At 60.7% G+C, this 6,237-nt stretch overlaps 1 pseudogene; it reads left to right on the forward strand.

Moving 5' to 3' along the window:
• Positions 1-3,892: 3,892 nt before the first annotated feature.
• On the forward strand, positions 3,893-5,059 carry LOC119339681 (annotated as a pseudogene).
• The last annotated feature ends 1,178 nt before the right edge of the window (positions 5,060-6,237 follow it).

The raw sequence follows: 6,237 nt of genomic DNA on the forward strand, positions 1-6,237 counted from the left end.
CCCTATAAGTTCCATCTAAACCAAACAGGAGGGACTTATAGGGACTTAAAGTGGGCATTTGGGACTTATGGAATAAGACTCTCAAGGAGGGACTTATAGGGACTTATAGTTGTAATATGGTCTTATAGGGACTTATAAGTCCCAGGAACCAATCATGTAGGGACTTTTTAGGGACTTGTGACTTATAAGTTGAGACCATGCGCTGCTCTCCGCGACCTCCCCTTCGAGGGCGCTCGCATTTCCTTCGTCCGAGAAGAGGAGGCCGATCGGGTGGTGCCTAGGGCTGCCACCCACGCCCTCATCTCCGCCACTCGGTTCCCCCCTGAGCATTTCAACCCAGTCGGCATTGCGCGTGCCTTCTCCGGCTTCGGCGACCTCGCCGAGATCGACCACAGGGTGCTCACGGGCGAAGATCTCTCGGCGGTCCGCGTCGTCCTCCTCATCGAGCATGCCAGGGTCGTCCCCTGTGACCTCTGGCCGCGGGGCGGCACTTGGGGCTCCCGCGTCGTCACCGTGCGCACGCTCGCGGTCTGGCCTCAGGCGGACTCCTACACCCAAGACGGGAATTACATCCCCTTCTTTGGGCCGCCCCCTCCGCCGCCTTTCGCCCACAACGGCCCCCCGCCGCCCCTTCATGGCTTTCCCCTGGGGTGGCCAGCACCCGCCCCTCCCCGTCAGCAGCCTCCCCCTAGACGGCAGGGCGGTGGGGGAGGGGGGCACCTGCTCGCCGCTCTGCTTCGGCTCCACGGGGCCCCTCCTCTCCCCGCGTCGGGCTCCTCAGCCGGCTTTGCCGACGAACTTGCCCCCTTCGCGTACAGCCGGGCGCCACCCTCCTCTCCCCGTAGCTCGGTCGTCATCACCGAGTTGGACGACGTGCTGGTCAACGGGCTTGATGAAGTGGTCGGGTTGGGGGTTACGGAGTCCCCCGCGGGTTCCGGGTACGAGGCCCAGCCCGCTATGCATGCGCCATGCAACATGCAGTCGGCTCCCTCCGCCCCCCCTCCGCCTCTGCCCGTCCGCTACAGCCGGCGGCTCGCCCTCAAAGAACCTGCTGAGTATATCTCCATGACAGCCAAGGCTGTCAAACAGAGAGCACCCAAGGACTCTCTTAAGGGGTGCTCTTCCAAGCTCCAGGCCACCGTCGCACGCCGCAAGATCATCGATGCCGTGCTAAAGCCTCTGGGAATGAACCCTGTGTCCGATCTCCGGGCTGCAGCGGGCATCCCCACCCCTTCGGTGCCCTCGAGTGGTGATGATTAGCGGCCCCCTGCGTTCTTTTATGTGCTGTTCGCCTCGGCTCCCCATGACTAGGCGATGTATCCCTTCTTTATTCTTCTTCTCTATTTCCATCTTGTATCACCGTTTGTACTCTGTTTCCTTATGTAATCGTGTGTTCCACCTAGTATTTTCTGCCGTCTCGCCTTCCTGTAAGCCTGGTGCCTCGATCGGTGATGGATAGTACAACCTTTTGCTCGCTCTCGCTTTTATCCTGGAATGTCCAGGGGCTTGGCGACCCCGACAAATCTGTGCTCGTTCGCGGTGCCGTCGACGATGCCAACTCATCTGTTGCTTGCATCCAGGAGACAAAGCTCGCGTCTCTCCCTCTCGGCAAAGCCCGTTCCTTCCTCCCTGCCCGCCTCTCCGCGCTCGAGCACAAGGACGCCGACGGCTCCCGCGGTGGTCTGGTCACTGCTTGGGATCCCTCTGTTCTGTCCCTTGTCTCCCGTTCGGACGCCCGTTACTCCCTTACCACCAAGTTCGCCTCTACGTCCTCAGACCTTGCCTTCTCGGTCACGAATATTTACGCCCCTTCCGACCACTCTTTCACGCAAGCTTTCATTGATGAGATGATGGCCGTCTCGGCATCCATTTCCGGAGCCTGGCTTGCTCTTGGAGATTTTAATCTTATCCGGTACCCACATGAGAAAAACAACGCCAACTTTCGCGCCTCCCTTGCGTCCCGCTTCAACGCCTTGATCAACGCCCTTTCATTCGTAGAGCTCCCCCTCTCCGACCGCTTGTTCACATGGACGAACCGGCGGTCGCCGCCAACCCTCGCCCGACTCGACTGGGTTTTTTTCAACGCTGACTGGGACGCAGCCCTCCCAAACTCCACTCTTGCCTCCCGCCCTCGTGTCACGTCAGACCACTTCCCGTTGCTCGTCACTGCCTCCACGCGCATTCCTGCATCTCGACAGTTTTGCTTTGAGAACAAATGGCTCTTGGATCCACTATTCCTTCCATCTACCTCCCTGGCCTGGGCTCGCCCTCCCTTGGTCACCGACGGGGCTAAGAACATCGCGGCTCGGGTCAAGTCCTTCCGCCGCGCTGCAAAGGTTTGGAAAGCAAATCACCGGTATGTCCCTCTCCACGATAATAACTGCAGGTTTATTATTGACCTATTTGACTTCTTTGAGGAGCACCGTGTTCTTTCGGAAGCGGAGGCGTGCCTTCGCCGGGATGCCCAAGCCGCGCTGGCTTTCTCTGTTTGCCAACAAGCGGCATTCTGGCGGCAGCGAGGCAAATTCAGAAGGGTGGGAGAGGGCGATGAGAACACTCGCTTCTTCCACGCCATGGCATCCCAGCACTTCCAGTCCAACAGGATCAAGGCGCTGGACGTCGGCGGCACGGTCCTCGTCAGCCACGCTGCAAAGGCGGAGGCCCTCCACGCTTTCTTCTCCGACCTTCTTGGGAGTACCTCCGACCCCGTTTGGCGCTTTGACCTCCAGGCGCTGTACGCCGGCGTCGCCGGTGTTGACGGGCCCAAGCTGATCACCCCTTTTGAGCCAGTCGAGCTCGAAGCCGCTGTTCGAGGGCTCGACAGGACCAGCGCCCCTGGGCTCGACGGCCTGGGGCCGGCCTTCTACCAGGCGGCTTGGCCGCTTGTCTCCAGCGACGTCCTCCGGCTGATGCGCGGGCTCCATGACTATTCGGTTGACCTCTCCTGTGTCAACCGAGCTCATGTTGTGCTTCTTCCGAAGGGCGAGGGGGTACTTGCGCCCGACAGGTTCCGTCCCATCTCTCTCCAAAACTGTGATGTCAAGATCCCGTGCAAGGTCCTCACCACTCGGCTACAACAGCAAATCGCGGACGTGGTTGGTGTTAACCAGTCTGGGTTTATCCGTGGGCGGAGTATCTCTAAGAACTTTGTGTTCGCTACGGAGATTGTGCAGTGCTGCCAAGCCCGCCAAGCCCCCGCCCTTGTTCTGAAGCTGGATTTCGCCAAGGCCTTCGACTCCATCAACTGGCGAAGCCTACGCCGGATTATGGAGGTGCGCGGCTTCCCCTCTCTCTGGTGTGATTGGATGGACTCTATCCTCCACTCGTCCATGTCTGCGGTGATGCTCAATGGTGTGCCGGGGAGATGGATCCGATGTAAAAAAGGGCTGCGGCAGGGGGACCCCCTGTCTCCGTACCTTTTCCTGCTGGTTGCTGATGTGCTCCAACGTATGATCAAGACCGACGGCGGGATGCATCATCCTCTGGTTGGCGATGCGCCGCCTCTAGTCCTTCAGTACGCTGATGACACGATCATTATCATGCGGGCTGAGCTTGGGGCGGTGCGACCTCTAAAAGGCGTCCTCGACGACTTTGCGGCCGCGACGGGGCTGGTCATCAACTTCTCCAAGAGCACCGTCGCGCCCATCCACGTCCCCGACGGCGAGCTTCAGGAGCTCGTTCAGGTCCTGGGGTGTGCTGTGGGGTCCTTCCACAAATCTACCTCGGGCTGCCCCTCTCCAACCGCAAGCTCACCATGGACAACTTCCTCCCGCTCATCGCCAAGGCTGAGCGCTACCTCTCCGGGTGGCGTGTTCAGCTCCTGTCCTTTGGAGGGCGCCTTGTCCTCCTTAACGCCGTGCTGGACGCGCTCCCCACATACGCCATGGCCGCGATGGAGGTACCTCCGTCTGTCCTTCGGGCGATTGATGCCCTGCAGCGGTCCTTCCTGTGGACCGGTGCGGACAAAGCATCGGGGGCGCAACGCATTGTCGCTTGGGATCGTGTCACTTGGACAAAGGAGGAGGGGGGTTTGGGGGTGCGCGCCCTCCCAATCCAGAACCGCTGCCTCCTGCTGAAGCTCCTTCATCGGCTGCACTCTCGTCAGGACTCCCCGTGGGCGCGTTGGGTCTGGGGCGAATTGGGTCGCTCTCTCCTAACCCCAGCTTCGGCCATGTCGCGACCCGGGCCACATTGGTCGTCCCTCGCCAAACTTATGCCTTTGTACCGGGCGCTCACCACTATCTCCGTCGGGAAGGGGCGTACGACGGCGTTCTGGCTCGACTCCTGGCTCCCCGGTGGCGCCCTCTCCATCCAGATGAGCTCTCTCTTCTCCCACGTCACCTCGCCGGACGTCTCGGTTGCCCACGTCGCCCAGCATGGGCTCGACGGGGGGCTCGTACCGCGGCTAAACCGCGCTGGAGCGCGCGAGCGAGGACTTCTCCTCCTCATCGTCCAGTCGCTGGTCCTGTCCGAGGAGGCTGACGCTCGTGCTCTCCGCCCGGGCTGTGCCAAAGGGACCGATCTCTCCTCTGCCGGGGTTTACCAGCTATGCCACTTTGGTGGTGTGGGAGCGCCTTTCGCCAACTTCATCTGGACGAGCTACGCCCCAAGCAGGGTTCGTTTCTTCGCCTGGCTCCTGGTGCAGGCTCGGATTCATACGAGAGACGTGCTTCTGCGTAAGCACATTGTTGAGGTTGCCGGGGCTGGCTGCCCCATCTGCTCGGCTCCGCTTGAGACGGCCAACCACCTCATCTTCACTTGCCCCTTTGCCCAGCAGTTCTGGGCCTCTGTCGGGGCGACCCCGACAGTCTCCACAGTCAAGCTGCTGCACCTTATGTCTCCTCCGGGATTGGTCCCTCCTCGGACGGGGCCAGCTTTCTTGCTCCTTTGTTGCTGGCAACTTTGGAAACACCGCAACGCGGTGGTCTTCGAGAACATGCCACCCTCACTCCCCCGGCTACTGCAGCTTTGCAGAGAGGATGCCGTGCTGTGGCGCGTCCGCCTCCCTACTACCCTCAAGGACGCTGCCGATGTGTGGATTCGGTGCCTAGCCGCCTAGTGTTGCACCCTCCGCCCCTCTTGCCTCCTTCCCTGCTTGTAAAAAAGAATAAAAAAATATGTAATGCTATCTTGTATATTCGGGCGGTCCGGCCCAGATATATGAAAATTCAGGTGGGGAAATCTCCCCCCGTTGATTTTTTTTTTAAAAAAAGTCCTAGGACTTATGAACCAAACAGTGCCTAATTCTAAGTGATGCCCTGTGGAGTTTTGATAGGCGCAAATGAAAATGAAATGCAGAGCGATGGACGTGCTAGGATCAAACTGCCGTCGTGAACGTCCAGCCGGCGCACACAGAAACAAAATGTTTGGTCGTGCGCGGGACGACTCCTCCCTCCCAGAAATCCATTTGCTGCCATTGTTGACACAGCAGGTGATCGAGCTGAACATCAACCCCAACCCTCCTCGACCAGCAGCCAGCACGGTCGCCACGCCCGCCATTTTCGCAAGAACCCGATCGACCGATGCTCGGCCAGCCGAGCGTCATCGCCCGCCTCATGGGCATGGAGGACCACCACCACCAGCACGCTTTGGTGCCGGCGACGGCGACGACGATCGTCCAAGCCTCGGGGCGAACCACGACCATTAGCGTGCTGAAACCGTCGTCGTCCCAGGCGGAGCAGCCCAAGTGCGGCCCGCTCGGCGCCCACCACGGCCGCCGCGTCGGCGGGGACTACTACCGGTACTGCCTCAACAAGATGAAGCCGCGGCGGAGGCGGGCCCGGCGCGATCGTCGCCGCCGCGAGCATCCGCAGGAGGAGCTGCTGCACCAGATCAAGGAGGGGTTCCGGGCGTCCTGGCAGCTCGCCTCCATGGCGTCGACGCCGCTGGGGACGGAGGAGGATACTGCAATGGCGGATGCGTCGGGGAGGAGGAGTGGTGGTCGGGTGGCCGGGCTGTTGGACGGGCGGTGCATCCAGAGGATCGCGCAGGAGAACCTGCGCCGGGAGAAGATGGCCAGGTACGGCTATGGCGGCCGCCAGAGCAGCGTGGAGGGGGAAGAAGGAGGTGTCAAGGCGCTGGTGGTTGGCCTGAAGAAGAATGATGAAGAGTCGGAGCAGCGCCATGGTGGTTCAGAAGTTTCAGCGTCTGATGAATTCTCGGGTGAACATGGCGATCATGATCAGATGAGCACCACGTCGTCCGAGAAGCTGCGCGGCGTGCCGGCGACACGGATAG

The sequence above is a fragment of the Triticum dicoccoides genome, chromosome 7B (assembly GCF_002162155.2).
Source record: "Triticum dicoccoides isolate Atlit2015 ecotype Zavitan chromosome 7B, WEW_v2.0, whole genome shotgun sequence".
NCBI classification, from domain to species: domain Eukaryota; kingdom Viridiplantae; phylum Streptophyta; class Magnoliopsida; order Poales; family Poaceae; genus Triticum; species Triticum dicoccoides.